General features: G+C 36.8%; 1 protein-coding gene across 8 annotated transcripts in view; it reads left to right on the forward strand.

The window, feature by feature from the left end:
- Positions 1-17,214, forward strand: part of KLF8 (KLF transcription factor 8) — a 365,585-nt gene that overhangs the window by 8,431 nt on the left and 339,940 nt on the right. The window contains exon 2 of one of the 8 annotated variants that reach the window (XM_085006114.1): positions 5,041-5,285. The exons of the other annotated variants lie outside the window; for them this stretch is intronic. The gene's annotated coding sequence lies outside the window, so the exon portion shown is untranslated. The remainder of the gene's footprint in view (positions 1-5,040; positions 5,286-17,214) is intronic. 8 annotated transcript variants of the gene reach the window in all.

Below are 17,214 nucleotides of genomic sequence, written 5' to 3' on the forward strand. Positions count from 1 at the left end.
TCAAATCACAGTTACATGTTTTTGAGACAGAGGATTGTATGTCAGATGACTTAATGAGATTTTTACACAATCCAGATCTATACACGCAAAGTTGGTCACAAATAATCGTGGCCCCTTACAAGATTAAGAATGAAGATCACCTCCTAAGGAGTTGTGACTCTTTATGAGTTAAGAAGGGGAGTCTGGTTAATGCAGATGCACAACACACACTAAAGGGAAGGGAGGAGGCGTAAATGGGAAAATAAAAAATTTATGTTTAAATTTTTCTTATCTTTCCATAAAATATGAATTTTATTTCATCAATTTTCCCCCTTCGATTATTAATCATTTGGTAGAAAGCTTTGGGTGCTCAAATATTTACTCCCTCAATGCCATGGTCATTGCTTACCTGCACTGAGCCCATCATGTTGTTTAATATCGGCTCTTAATGGCTTTGTTCTTTTTATCCTTTTAGAGAGTTGTACTAGTAAGATATCTTCCATGGACTAATGGTCAATTCCAAGTTGTCCAATAGGAGTTATGCGATTTTACCTTGCATGTGCATTGTGCATGTTCATTTATAGAGAACTATATGTGTGATCAAAATTGACAATTGGAATAACAATGTTATTAGTAAAATTTTCCTAAGCCAAACCATTTTCCTAGTATTTATACTAAACTTGGAAGAGGATCATTCAGATTGGAAATTTGATGCATTTTGTCTTATGAGTTAAAAAATATTGTGGTCAAATAGTCTTTGTAAGTAGAGTAATTAATATAGTGATAGAATTTCATATTTGTGCAGGTGGTTATCCAGTTTTCCCAATACCATTTGTTGAATGTTCTTGATTCCCTTATAAAAATTAGTCAACCATATATGCGAAGATTTATTTCTGCGCTCACTATTCTGTTCCACTGGTCTATGTGTCTAGTTTTATGTCAGTATCATATTGTTTTAATTACTATAGTTTTGTATTATAGTTTGAACTCAGGCTGTGGTGATGTCTTGCTTCTTTGTTATTTTTTCTCATGATTGCTTTGGCTGTTTGGAGTCTTTTTGGGCTCTATACAAATGTTAGGATTTTATTTTATATTTCTGAGAAAAATGACATTGGTATTTTTATAGGGATCACATTGAATGTATAGACACTTTGGGTAAGTGTGTATATTTTAATAATATTAATTCTTCCAATTCATCAGCATGGGATGTCTTTCCATTTGCTTGTGTCATCTTTGAGTTCTTTCAACAAAGTTTTGTTATTTTAATTATACAGGTCATTCACATCCTTGGTTAAGTTTATTCCTAGACATTTTATTACTTTTATACTATTATGAATGGGAAAGATTACCTCATTTCTTTTTCAGATGTTTCATTATTAGTGTATAGAAGTGCAACAGATTTCAGAATTTTTTTCTATGTTAGATGCTTTATTTTTAAACTGTATAAATGAAGAAGCTGAGACATAAGTTGAACCAATGAGGAAACTGAAACACAAATTAAGTGTCATACATAAGGTCATACAGCTGATTAGATAGCTAGTGGATTAGAATCAGGATGTTTGTTTTATATCCTGCATACTTACTGAATTCATTAATTAGTTCCAACAGTTTTTTTGGTTGAGTCTTTGGATTTTCTATATATAAGATTATATCATCTGTAAATAATGACAATTTTGCTTATTCCTGTCTGATTTAGATAACTTTTATCTCTTTTTCTTACCTAATTGCTTTAGCTAGGACTTCTAGTAGTATATGGAATAACAGTAATGAGAGTTGGTACCCTTTCCTTGTTCTTTATCTCAGACAAAAAGCTTTCAATTTTTCATTATTGGGTATAATGTTACCTGTGGGGTTGTCATATATGGCCTTTACTATAATGAGGTATGTTTTTATATACCAACATGTCAAGGATTTTTATCATGAAAGGTTGATGTATTTTGCGAAATGCTTTTTCTGCATCTATGGAGATGATTGTGTGGTATTTTCTTTCATTTTATTAATATGATGTATCACTTTTATTGATTTGTGTATGTTGAAACATCATTGCATCCCAGTGATAAATTGCATGTAGTCATAATCCTTTTAATGCATCATTGAATTTAGTTTGCTAATATTTTGTTGGGATTTTTTGCATCTGTATTCATCTGGGATATTGGTCTATATTTTTCTCTATAGTCTTATCTTGATTTTGTACCTATGTAATGCTGGACTCATAGAATGAGTTTGGAAGTGTTCCCTGCTCTTTAATTTTATAGAAAGTATGAGAATGGTTCATATTAGCTCATCTTTACATGTTTAGTAGAATTCTCTAGTGAAGATATCTAGTCATGAAATTTTCTATGTTGAGAGGTTTATTGATGACTGAATCAATATCCTTACTTGATCTTGATCTGTTCAGCCTTTCTGTTTATTCCTGATTCACTCTTGATAGTTTTGTGTTTCTAGGAATTTACTCATTTCTTATAGATTATCTTTTTGACATATAGTATGACATTTAGTCATAGCAGTCTCCTGTGATCCTATGTATTTTGTATTACCACTTGTAATATCTCCTATTTCATTTCTAATTTTATTTATTTGAGCTTCCATTCTTTTTTCTTGGTTGGTCTAACAAAAAATAATTATCAGTTTTATTTATCTTTTCAAAAGCTCAGATCTTAGGGTTTTCTATCTTTTCTATTTTTTCTGGTATATTTCATTTATCTCCATTCTGATCTTTATTATTTCCCTCATTCTGCTAACTTTGGGCTTAGTTTGTCCCTTTTTTTCTAGTTCTTAGAGGTATAAAGTTAGTTTTTTTATTTTATGTCTATTTTCTCAATATGTGCACTGTAACGATGTTACAAACCATTTTCATTTGTTTTGAGATATTGTTTAATTCCTCCTTTGATTTCTTCATTGACCAATTGGATGTTTGAGAGTGTCATTTAGTTTTCACATATTTGTAGATTTTCCATGTGTACTGTTGTTGTTGATTTCGTTCATTCCATTTTTGTCAGAGAATATACTTATTACAATTTTAGTCTTTAAATTTACTAAGACTCATTCTGTGTCCTGTCATATGATCTATGTTGTGGGATTTACTGTGTGCTCTTTAGAAGAGTGTGTATCCTGCTGCTGTTGGATGGGATGTTCTATAAATTTCTGTCAGATTTATTAATCTAATTTATGGTTCAATCCATGTTTCCTTTCAAATTTTCTGCTTGGTTGGTGTATCCATTGCTGATATTGGGCATTGAAGTTCCCAACAATTATTGAATTATTTTGTATTTCTCCCTTTATATCTGTTACTGTTTGCTTAATATATATAGTTGCTCCATGTTGAGTGTGTACATGTTTATGATTTTTATATTCTATGGATGAACTGACCACTTTATCACTATATAATGACCTTTTTTGTCTCTTGTCATCTTTGGCTTAAAATTTATTTTGCCTGATGTAAGTATATCTATTACCCTCACTCTTTTTAGGTTTCCACTTACAAGGAATATCTTTTTCCAGCCCTTCACTTTGAGCATATGTGTGTCTTAAATCTGAAGTGAATCTCTTGTAGGCACTATATATCTGGGTCTTTTTACTTTTTTAAAAAATCTGTTCAGCCTTTTCATTGCTGAATTCAATCAATTTACATTTAGAATAATTAGTGATACTTAAGGACTCAAAAATGTCACCTTATTGATTGCTTTCGGGTTGCTTTGTACTTACATCACTTTTTTTTCCCTCTGATTCTCCCAACCTTTGTAAAGTGTGATTTTTCATGGTATTATGCTTGGTTTCCACTTTTTCTAATCTTTCCTGGATCTAGTTTAGATTTTTACTCTGTGGTTACCATGAAGCTTACATAAAACATTTAATAGATAAAACTTTATGCTCATAACTACTTATCTTTGATCACTTACAATGGTTCCACCCTTTTATGTCCCCACTTTGGTGTCACAATTTACCTCTTTTTATGTTGTGTGTTTGATAACAAATTATAGTGGCTACAGTTATTTTAAATAATCTTTTCATTTAACTTTTATACTGTAGTTAAATGGTTAATGTACTAATCTATTTTAGAATTAATTTTCTAAATCTAACTATATGTTTTTCATCTTTGCCATTGTATTGTATTCTTTTGTATGTTTTCATATAGCTGATTAATATCATTTTATTTCTTAACAAACTCCTTTCAGCATTTATTGCACGGCAGGGCTAGTGGTGATGAACTCCCTCAGCTTTTGTTTTTTTGGGAAAGTCTTCATTTCTCCTTCATATTTTAAGATTAACTTTACTGGATAGAGTATTCTTGGCTGGCAGGTTTTATCTTTCTACAGTTTGCATATTTCATTCCACTCTCTTCTGGCCTGTAGGGTTTCTGCTGAGAAGTCTACTGATAGCATAATAGTGATTCCTTTGAAGCTTACACTTTTTTTTTTTCATGACTGCCTTTAGGATTCTTTCTTTATCTTTGCTTTTTGACAGTTTCATTATAGTGTGTCTTGGACAACGCATTTTGACATTGAGGTAATAGAGTGATCTTTATTTCATGAATTTAGATGTACAAGTCTTTATTCATGTTTAGGAAATTCACTATTATTTCTTTTTTTTCTTCTTTTTTTTTTTTGGCTTTTTGCCTTTTCTAGGGCTGCTCCCACAGCATATGGAGATTCCCAGGCTAGGGGTCTAATTGGAGCCATAGCCACCAGCCTAAGCCAGAGCCACACAATGCGGGATCCGAGCCGCGACTGCAACCTACACCACAGCTCACAGCAATGCCGGATCCTCAACCTGCTGAGCAAGGCCAGGGATCAAACCCACAACCTCATGGTTCCTAGTCAGATTCATTAACCACTGCACCATGACAGGAACTCCCACTATTATTTCTTTAAATAAACTTTCTATCCCCTTATTCTGTTTTCTTTCTGAAATCCTTATTATTCTAATATTTTTCTTTTGATGAGTCCCACAGATAATGTGGGCTTTTTTGCTCTTTTCAGTTTTTTCTTTTGTTCTCCTTTAACTGTATTTCAAAATTCCTCTCTTCTAAGTCACACGTTCTCTATTCCATCTACTCTACAGGACTAAGATCAATAATTACACTGCTGTCCATGAACAAAAACAGCTCTGGGAGATATCTGGAGTCTATTTAGAAATTTCAGCAACACAGTGGAGCAAAAAAACTGGAGAATAACTACACAAAAATGAAAGGAAAACAGTTTTATTTTTCCTGAATCATCCCATCCCACTGGCCAGCATTGGTCAGTGCCAAGAGCTAACTCTTCAGCTAGAAAGAGTTATCTTCACTGGAAACTGGAAAAAGAGAGGTGAGTGAGTGATCTTTTCCTAGTCTTTTGAGGCACTCCACAAAGGGCCCCCTGGAATTTCACCCCACTCAGAGACCAGAAAAGCAGAGGTGAATAGAGATGGCTAGGAACAAGGAAGAAAAGCAGGAACTACCAATATAAACCACTCAGTGAGAATGATTACTGTTCCCAATGACCTGCTCTGCAGATGAAGCCAGCAGCTTTCTACACTGAAGAATGGCCATAAGTTCCCATTGTGGCACAGCAGAAACAAATCCAACTAGTAACCATAAGGATGCAGATTTGATTCCTGGCCTCACTCAGTGGGTTAAGGATCCAGCATTACCATGAGCTGTGGGGTAGGTCACAGATGCGGCTGGGATCCTGCCTTGCTGTGGCTGTGGTGGAGGCCAGCAGCTGTAGCTCCAATTTGAGCCCTAGCCTAGGAACTTCCATATGTTGCAGGTGTGGCCCTAGAAAAACAAAAAACAAACAACAAAAAAAAAGAATATTTAAAAAAAGAGAGACTGCAACCAGCACAGCCACTATGGACACCCTGCAGATTTCCTGGAATTTTTCCCCACAGGTATTCACATTCACTGTCACCAGATACCTGAGTCCCTTCTGGCTTCCTCCTCCAACCTCTAGAGCCAAGACCTGCAGTGGCAGCCACCCAAGGGCTCTGAAACTCTGCAAGTACAACACAACAACCTAGACCCCTACAGCTGTCCCCCATGAATATGTACACACTCAGAGTTAGCCCCTCCAAATGTATATCTACATGTCCCTGGCCCGACCCGCACACCACCTTCCATTGCAGTGCACCCAAGGTGAGACCTAGCAGTGAATGCACAGGGTCCCTACAGATACTTTTACACTCATAGTTGGCCTTAACTCTTGCTGCTAGTCCTGGCTCCTCCTGCTACATGTGTCTGCAACTGGTCCCTACCCCTATGCAGGCACCTGAACTGGGTCCCCACAGCTGAGTTTGTGCATACCACCAGCTCGGACCATGACTTCTGCCTACCCTGATCCCTAGCCACTAGACCTGGAGGTACCACATACTCTTGAATTTGACACCCTGCACCACTTGACATGGGTTCACAGCACACTCCAGTTTGCTCCCACTCTCAGGTGAAGGTCTTTCCTTACCAAAGTCAGTCCATAGCATCCAGAGGAGCTGACTGCCTCTTCAAATGCACAGACACCTGTGCAACACTACAAGGATCATGAAGAATCAGGGAAACATGACACCACTGAAGAAACACTGTTTACTTCTAGTAATGGACCACAAAGAAATGGATATCCATGAGTTGCCTAGAATATTCAAAATAATTATTCTAAAGATGCTCAGAGAGTTACAAGAGAACATAAATGAACAATGTAACAAAATCAGGAAAAAAATACATGAGCAAAATAAGTTCAATAAAGAGTTAGAAAACATAAAATGTACCACAGTAATTTTGGAGCTGAAGAGTACATTTTCTAAACTGAAGAATTCAGTATAGAGCTTCAGCAACAGCCTTCCCCAAGCAGAATCAAGAATCAGGGAGCTCAAAGAAAGCTCAATGGAAATGATCTAGTCAGAAAAGTAAAAAGAAAAGGGATGAAAAGTCATGATCAAGTGGATTGATTATAAATTTCTCAAACTTGTCTATAAACATTTTTCAATGGCAAACAAATCACTTGTTACTGCTATAGAGAGTGTTTAGGCACTGAGTAGAGTGTAGGAGATTTCTGTCAACTCAGGTTATGATTAAGTGCAATAGTAGAACAGAGATTTGAGGTGGATTAATGAAGACTCTTCCTGTGCTGTACATGTCTTATGAAGAATATTGAATACATTGTGTTTGATAATTTATTAAAAATCACATGGATTAAAATAAAACATGGGATAATATTTGCTAAAAGGTGTTCTGATGAGTGGTATTCACTTATTCATTCAATATATTTTTTTAACCACTATGTGCCAGGTGCTGAACTAGGTGCTAGAGTACTGCATCAACAAGATATGTTTTTCCCTGCCCTTTTGGAACTTGCAGTCTAGTGTAGGGAGACAGACAACAAACAAGATGAATAGAAAATTAATGAATAAACAAACAGGACACTAAAAACTATTATTTCAGAGATGTGTTATGAAGGGAATTAAAGTGAAACGCAGGAATTATTACTGGGGTCACTTAAGGTGGTCAGGCCTCTGTGAGGAGATTACATTTGAATTGATATATGAAAGCTAAGAACAAACCAATAAATACAAATGTGGTGGGCAGTAGTGTTCCAGACAGGAACAGGGTAAGTGCAAGCCCTGAGGAGAGAATGCACTTGTCATGTTGGTGGATCTAAGTATGGTAGAAGCGCAGTGAACAAAAGGGAAAGGGGGGAGATTTGAAAGGTAGGCAGAATTTTTAGGAAAATAAATTGTAACAAAATTTATTTTTATTAATGTATATACTTTTCTGATTTTAATCTTTTGGCCCACCTGAGGGTGGGTAAGCCCTGTATAATTTCTTTCACCTAAGTATCACATATAGACTTGAATAAACATATGTCCTTTCATGATAGGGCAAATGCAATTTTTATCATGTGTGCTAGCTGAAGTTCACCTGGATTTTATTTTGATTGTTATGGGGAAGCTATTGGAAATTTTAAGGAAAAGTACAGACATTATTTGATTTATCTTTTAAGAAGATTACTTGGGCTACTGGTTGGAGTTGAGATTGTAAGAGACAGGAGTAGAAGTAGGGAGACCAGTTGGAATGGAGTCGCATCAGTCCAGGAGTGTCTTTTGTATAGCTTTAAGATATAATTGACATGTAATGTGTAAGTTTAAGATGTGCAACATAATGATTTGATATATGTATATATTGTGAAGTGATCAACACAATAAGATTAATACAATAATCATGAAGGTGTATTCTTCATAGTAGCGATTTATTTCCTTCAGACGTGTAAACAGAAGTGGAATTCCTGGATTTTTATTGTAGTTTTTTCATTTTAAACATTTAAAAAATTTTTAGTTTTTATTTTTTCCATTATAGTTGGTTTACAGTGTTCTGTCAGTTTTCTACTGTAAAGCAAAATGACCCAGTCACATACATACACACACACATACATTCTTTTTCTCACATTATCCTCCATCATGCTCCATCACAAGTGACTAGATATAGTTCCCCATGTTATACAGCAGGATCTCATTTTTAAACATTTTATTGAAGTATAGTTGATTTATAATGTTGTGATAAATTCTGCTTTACAACAAAATGATTGTTATGCATAAACACACATCCATTCTTTTTCAGATTCTTTTCCTACATAAATTATCACAGAATATTGGGTAGAGTTCCCTGTGCTATACAGCAGGTCCCTGTTGGCCAATCATTCCATATTCCACAGTGTTCATATACTAATCCCAAACCCTCAATCAATCCCTTCCCCAGCCAGACCTCTTTGGTACCATAAGTTTTTTTTCAAAGTCTGTGAGTCTGTTTCTGTTCTGCAAATAAGTTCATTTGTATTCTGCTTTTAGATTCCACAGGTAAGTGATATCATATGATGATGTTTGTCTTTCACTGTCTGACTAACTTCACTTAGTATGATAAACTCCAGGGCCATACATGTTGCTGCAAATGCCATTATTTTATTCTTTTGTATGACTGAGTAATATTCCATTGTATATATTGTACCACATCTTCTTTATCCATTCTTCTGTTGATGGGCATTTAGGTTGCTTCCATGTCTTGGCTATTGTAAATAGTGCTGTAATGAACATTGGAGTGATGGAAGTTCTAATTTAATTTTTTAAGGAATCTCCATACTCTTTAACATAGTGGCTGTACAAATGTACATCCTAATAATAGTGTAGAGGGTTCCTGTTTCTTCACATTGCTACCAGCATTTTTATCTGTCTTTTTGTTAATATCCATTCTGACAGTTGTGAAGTGATATCTCATTTTGGTTTTCATTTGTATTTCCCTGATGATTAGTGATGCTGAACATCTCTTCATATACCTTTTGGCAATTTGAATATCTTCTTTGGAAAAACGTCTTTTCATGTCATTTGCCCATTTTTAACTGGATTATATTTTTCTATTGAATTATATAATTCCTTATATATTTTGGATAATAAACACACTTAAAATAGTTTGCGAAGACTTTCTGTTATTGTGTAAATTGCTTTCATGTTGCTGTTTTTATTTTATTTTATTTTTTAGTTTAATGTAGTTCTACTTGATTATTTTTGTGTTTGTTTCTTGTGCTTTGGTGTCATATCCATGAAACCATTGCTTTTTCTCTATGCTATCTTCTGTGAGATTTATGGTTTCAGGTCTTAAGTATTTAGTCCATTTTGAGTTTTTGTGAGTAGTGTAAGATAAGTTCCAGTTTTTTTATTCCGCATGTGAATATCCAATTTTTCCCAACACCATTTATTGAACAGAGTACTGTTTCTCTATTGAGAATTATCTGCTTCTTTGTCGAATAGTAGTTGACTATATAAACAAGGGTTTATTTCTAGGCTCTCAGTTCCATTCATCTGTTTACCTATTTTTATGCCAGTTCCATAATTTTTTATATTATGAAGCTTTTTAATATGGGTTGAAATCAATAAGTACCTTCAGCTTTGTTCTTTTTTCTCAGGTTTTCTTTGGCTGTTTGGGGTTCTTTGTCATTCCATTTGAGTTTTAGGATTGTTTTTAGTATTTCTGTAAAAAATACCATTGGAGTCTTAATAGGGATTGCATTGAATCTACAGGAACCTCTTTATACAATAAGGGCAGGGAGAACTTTGCTTTTCAGAGATGATTTTTATTTGTGCTGGATTGCCTGTTTTATTAGTCTCCATTATAATTGTGGGCTATTTTCCAGTGGGTAGAGATATTGATGATCTGAGAGCTAGAGTGGTTCAAGGGCTTTCTACTCACTTTCTCTCTCTCTTTTTATATGGTTCCACCTTGCTCTCAGTTCTCCTCAATCCCATATAAGTACCATTACCATTTTGTGGCTTATTTTTTCTACTACCCTCTTAACCATAAAAAAATATGGACTATTCTCCATTATTTTTATTTGGACGATCTTGCCACCACAATGTTTAGTTCCCCTTCCAACTTGTGATATTAAGATAGGTGTACAAGTTGTTCCCTTCCAACTTGTAATATTAAGTGTGACAGAGCTTGCAGTTCAAGAAACTTGTAACCCCACTTGTAAAATCTCATTTATACTAGTTACCTTCTGCTTTAGAAGTTCCCCAGGAGGGAATGTTTGCCAAGAAGCACCTTCAAATTTCTTTTTGCTATTGAAAATTTATTTTGGAGTTGCCACTGTGGCTCAATGGGATTGGCAGTGTCTCTGGAGCACTGAGACACAGGTTCAATACCCAGCCCAGCACAGTTGTTGCTGCAGCTGTGACTCAGATGTGATCCCTGTCCTGGGAATCCCATACGCCACAGGATTCCCTAAAAAGAAAAAAAAATTCTTATGGCTTTATTGAGGTAAAACTTACAATTAATAAATTTCATCAATTTTAAGTTTATGATTTGATGTCATTTGGTAAGTGTATACACCAATAAATCAACTTTCAGAACACTTCCATCATAGTAAAAAATTTTTGAGAAGTCCACAATCCTTATCTTTTTGCCCTTTTCAGAGGGAAACTACCTGCATACATAGAAGCAACCTGAGTTTTTATTCTAAAGAACATCATTCGATTGAGCTGAAATAGCATCTGTGCAGTGTTGGCCCTGGTTCATATTTTTGTCTCATATTCTAATACTGGGTACAAACCTAGAAGCAAATGAAAGCATTTAAGTTTATGGCTTCCAGGAGATAAAAACCTTCAGATTATAGTGAAGCTACAAGGAAGGAAATGGTGTGTTTACTGAGATAGAAAATGGGATGGCAAAAGGATGACTTCTTTTGAAAGACTTTTAAAGTTAGACTTTTGGAGTCTTCAGATTTTGGTACTATACATAGATGACACTTGATGAATAAAGATATAGAGTAAAGAAATAACTTGATCTGCTTCAAGGACTTGTACGTGTTTCCATAAAACTAAAACTGGGGCAGGGATAGTACGAGATAAAGATGTAAAATATAGAGTTCCCATCATGGCTCAGTGGTTAATGAATCCAGCTAGGAACCATGAGGTTGCAGGTTTGATCCCTGGCCTTGCTCAGTGGATTAAGAATCCAGCGTTGCTGTGAACTGTGGTGTAGATCGCAGACATGGCTCAGATCCTGAGTTGCTGTGGCTGTGGCGTAGGCTGGCAGCTACAGCTCTGATTCGACACCTATGCTGTGGGTGTGGTCCTAGAAAAATGCAAAAAGACAAAAAAAAAGATGTAAAATATAGAAAGAAGGTGATCAAATCACAGAGAACCCTGTATGGTTTATTTGGGACTTTGTAGTATCTTTATAGGTAGCAAATAAATATTGATAAATTTTAAGCAATTGGTATGGCCAGCTTTAATAAGATTACCCTTTATAAGTCATCAGTATGGAGACTGGATAAGAGGAACTGAGGCTGCAGGCAGGGCAGTTGGTTAGGAAATCACCACTATAGTCCAGAAAGAGATGGTTTCTAAGAGTAGGACAGTGGCTGTGGGAATGGAGAAAGGTTGGATTTAAGAGATATTTTGATATTGACTCAACAGGATTTCATGACAAATTTGATGTGAAAGCTGAGATAGAGTAAAGAATAACACAGATTTTTGACTGCATAGATACTGCAGACATGCACTAAGATGGAGACACCATGAGAAAGTTGGCTCTTCACAGATCCTCCATGTCAATATTCATCAGACAGGAATAGGCAATACCAACAGAATCAGTTACTCAGAGCTTGGGGAGAGTCAAAGTAGAAAGGATTATAAGGTGCAAGTAAGTATACCTTTGAAGTAACTAATCCTGTGCTAGAAGGAAGGCAAGTGAGGCTTCAATAGGGCTGATTAACTGATGGAACTGGCACATGCTGAGGGACTGGAAATCAGAATAATAACTAAAAGGAGGCATTGTGGGAGAGGCTCAGTGGGAGAATTTAGGAGTTTAGGAGGATAAGACTGTGTAGTAACAATAGTTTCAGGAAATGAGAAGAAAAACTAGTATTTACTGAGTGCTTGTTATAAGTCAGAAATAATTTAACTCACTTATTTCTCGATAGATATAAATTTCTCTGAGTCTCACATAGTTAACCCCTCATATGGGGACAATCTGATCATACATAGGAAGTGTAACAAAAGTAAGATTTGGAGCTGGAGTAGAGGGAATGATGAACTCGGTTTGGGTCATATTGAGCTTGGGGTCATTTCTGCTCTGAGGCAGATTAGTATACACTGATATACCCTGTGATATAAATTCTGATTGGTTAATGCTCAATTAAATTAAATTAAATTAAATTACATTAAATTAAATATTTTGAATGTCATCCTTGCCCCTGGCAGTCTTCATACTGCATACTTGGATGCCACTATGGGAAATGACAAATGACTACAGAATCCTACATTTTAGGTTCGGCTTAATAATTCCTAGGCTGAAAGGCATGGTTGAACCAATTGTTCTTAAGACCACAGTATCATTCCTCATTTTTGCAATCTAAAAGGAAGCAGTGCCATGTAGTAGAGTATGGGCTTTGAGGGCACATGGTGCAACTAATAAATGTTTGAGCTGCTATTTGTCCTTAAAGCTCAGGCTCTTTTTTTTTTTTTTTAACTACAACCCACTACCTCTATTTATAACTTGAGGTTTTGAGATGAGACTATTTTAAGTGGAATTCCCATTGTGGATCAGCGGATTAAGGATCTGACTAGTATCCATGAGGATGTGGGTTCGATCCCTGACCTCATTCAGTGGGTTAAAGGATCTAGTATTGCTGTGAGCTACAGTGTAGGTCACAGATGCAGCTCAGATCTGGCATTGCTTTGGCTGTGGTGCAGGCCAGCAGCTGCAGCTCTGATTCGACCCCTAGTCTGGGAACTTCCATAGACCTTGGGTGTAACCCTAAATAGACAAAAAAATTATTTTAAATAATGGCAATATTCAAAAGTAGGTGATTGAGGGAATATTGCAATCCACTTAGTTTTCTGGATAAGAAAATAACTTCTCCAGAACAATATTTAGTAGTCATAGTTCGGGAATTTAACTATTTAATTAATTACATTATATTGGCAGCAGTACCTATATGTTCATATATCACTGCTTTTATTAAACCCTAACTCTATAAGACATTTTTTTTATTCCAACCTTTTATTTTTGGAAATATCAAAAAATAAATTGACAGTGTAGGAGCAAGGAGAGAAGATGAAGAAGTAGTAGGATGTTAGGCTCACTTACTCCCACAAATACATTGATTTCCTTCCTTCTGCTGACTTTAGGTCTTTTTTGTTCTTCTTACACAAATACATTGAGAATGCATCTACATGTGGAACTATTCACACAGGAAACTTGCTGAGCACTGACAAAAGACCTTTGGATTCTGATAGAGCAAGAAAAACTTCACCAAACTGGGTAGGACAAAATAAGAAAGAAGACAGGGAGAAATTGAGAAAGGAAGAGGACCTGCACCCCTAAGAGGGAGCAGGAAAGAGGAAAAGCTCCTCCACCATGGGAAGTCCCCCCACTAGTGAAGAGATCAGCCAGAATAGAGAAGGAACTTTAGAGTATTGGAAGAGAACAGAGCAATTCATACGAAGAAGTTAAAATGGAAAAGTCCTGTATAAGTGGTCAGTGCTACCGCCCTGCACTTCTCAACCATAAGCTGATATGAGCAGAAGTCAGGAACTGAACCTCTGGCTTTGAAGATTAGACTCAGAGAGAGCTGGGACTGGCTACATGGGAAGAAACGGGTTGGCCATGTGGAAAAAGCCTGGAGGGACTAGAATCTAGGGTGATCACATTCAAGGGTATAAGCTGATCACATTCGAGGGTATAAGCTTGGAGGCTGTGTGACATTGTTTGGGTGTGTTGGAGGGAAGAGGTGGGATCCACCACTACAGCTTTGTTCCTGTGTATGCTCTCAGGCTGCTGTAAACCTAATGTTCTGGCTCCCTGAGCCTCTCAGGAGCAGCTGCTGCCTACACTTAGGGCTATAGAGAACATGGAGTGGGTGGAGTGACCATGGGAATAGCAACAAGTTCTGCAGCTCCTGCCAGGAGACCAAAGGAGTGCCACATATGGGTTGCTGGCCACAAGCAGACACAAGCAGCATGCCAGTAATATTCCATGGCTGGACAAAGGAACCATGAGCAACCTGCCAGTGTACGTACTTTACATGGCTTGGGACAGGATCTGCAAGGAATCCAGAGGGGGTGGATTGACCATGGGAATAGAACACGCTCTGTAGTGGCTACAGAGAGCACTCCTGCCAGAAACTCCATCAGGGGGAGGGGCAGCAGGAATGGGATATGTCCTGTGGCTAGAGAGAGAGCCGTTTAGCAACAGTGAGGACTCAACCCCTGCCCTTGGTGTTACAGATAGGTCTCCCAAGAGCAGCCAAACAAAGGAGTGACTATGGATCTTTACCTGCCTTGCAGTTATAGAGAGAAGTCCCAAGAGCCTCTCCAGCAAAGGGAGGGGCTGTAGGAACCACTTCTGCCATTGCCACCTATAGGAGGTGGTCCTGAGATCTACCTGATAGCTGGAGGGGTCACAGGAACCACTGCTACCTCCTCTGCTACAAACACATTCTCATGAATCATGAATCACTGCCATATCCCTCCTGGACCTTGTCCCTAGATCCACCTGGATCCAGGAGAGGTAGCATGATATTGCTGCTCCCAACACATCCTTTGAGTACATATAGGCCACTACCACCCATGAGAACTCCAGAACTGAGCACCTGCTGCTGCATCTACACACCTGCTATCAAAGGGATGATAAACATAGAAATTTAAACAATATGAGACAACAAAGAAATAGCCTTTGAACAAATAAACAAGATAAAAATACACAAAAACAACTGAATGAAAAAGAGTTAGGCAACCTACCTGAAAAAGAATTCAGAGTGATGATAGTAAAGTTGATCCAAGGTCTCAGAAAAAAGAATGGAGACACAGATCTAGAAGTTAAAAGAAATGTTTAACAAAAAGCTAGAGGATTTACAAGGAGGAAAACTAAGATTAAGGGCACAATATCTGAAAAGAAAAATACACTAGAAGGAATAAACATAAGGATAATGGAGTGAAAAGATCACATAAAAAGTTGGAAGGCAGAGTGGTGAAAATCACTGCCACAAAAATAATAAAGGAGAAAGAATGAAAAGAACTGATGAGACTCTAAGAGACCTCTGGGACATTAAATGTACCAACAGCCACACAATAGGGATTCCAGAAGGAGAAGAGAGAAAGGGCCACAGAAAATATTTTAAGAGATTATAGCTGAAAATTTCCCTAATATGGAAAAGGAAACACACAAGTTGAGGAAGCAGAGAATGCCATACATGAGAAACCCAAAGAGAAACCCAGCAAGACACATGCTAATCAAACTGATAAAAATTAAATACAAAGAAAAAATATTTAAAAATCAAAAGGGAAAAACAACAAATAACCTACAAGGGAACCCACATAAGGATAAGATCTGATTTTTCAGCAGAAACTGCAAGCTAGGAGTGAGTGACAAGATATATTTAAGGTGATAAAGGGGAGGAACCTAGAATTAATAATCTACACAGCAAGGCCATCATTGAGATTTGGAGACAGAAAAAGATTTTCAGATAAACATAAGCTAGCAGAATTCAGCACCTCCAAATGAGCTATACAAGAACTATTAAAGGAATTTCTCTAAGCAGAAAAGAAAAAGCCAACATTAGAAACAAGAAAATTACAAATGAGAAAGCTCACTGGTAAAGGCAAGTGGAATATAAGAGTATGAAATAAAAGCAAAAATAAACCAACGGGACCTAATCAAAATGACAAGTTTTGCACAGCAAGGCAAGGGAAAACAAAAAGAAAGCAAAAAGACAACTTACAGAATGGGAGAAAATACTTTTGAATGATGCAAGTGACAAGGGCTTAGTCTCTAAAATATAAAAACAATATATACAACTCAACAGCAAAAAAGCCAACAACCCCATGGAAAAATGGGCAAAAGACCTGAAGAAACATTTCTCCAAGGAAGATATACAGATGGCCAACAAGCACATGAAAAAAAATGCTCAACATCCCTGATGATCAGAGAAATGCAAATCAAAACTACCACAAGATACCAACTCACACCAGTCAAAATGGCCATCATTAATAAGTCCACAAATAACGAATGCTGGAGGGTGTGGGGAAAAGGGAACCCTCCTGCACTGTTGGTGGCAATGTAAGCTGGTACAACCACTATGGAAAACAGTATGGAGGTACCTTAGAAAACTATACATAGAACTACCATATGACCCAGCAATCCCTTTCTTGGGCATATATCCAGACAACACTTTCCTTAAAATAGACACATGCACCCACACATTCATTGCAGCTCTATTCACAATAGCCAAGACATGGAAACAACCCAAATGTCCATCAACAGATGATTGGATTAGGAAGAGGTTTTATATATATACACAGTGGAATACTATTCACCCATAAAAAAGAACAAAAGAATGCCATTTGAAGCAACGTGGATGGAAATAGAGACTCTCATCCTGAGTGAAGTAAGTCAGAAAGAGAAAGGCAAATACCGTATGATATCACTTATATCTGGAATCTAATGTATAGCACAAATGAACATTTCCACAGAAAAGAAAACCATGGCCTTTGTGAATAGGCTTTTGGTTGCCAAGGGGCAAGGGGAGGGAGTGGGATGGATTAGAAGCTTGGGGTAAATAGATGCAGAATGTTGCCCTTGGGATGGATTAGCAATGGGATCCTGTGTAGCACTGGGAACTCTGTCTAGTCACTTATGATGAAGCATGATAATGTGAGTAAAAAGAATGTATATATGTATGTGTAACTGGGTCACCATTCTCTCCAGTAGAAAAAATA

The sequence above is a fragment of the Sus scrofa genome, chromosome X (genome assembly GCF_054392235.1).
Source record: "Sus scrofa isolate SSC_HxYL_T2T_F1_AM1 chromosome X, Sscrofa_HxYL_maternal_Yorkshire_Landrace_v2.0, whole genome shotgun sequence".
Classification (NCBI taxonomy): Eukaryota; Metazoa; Chordata; class Mammalia; order Artiodactyla; family Suidae; genus Sus; species Sus scrofa.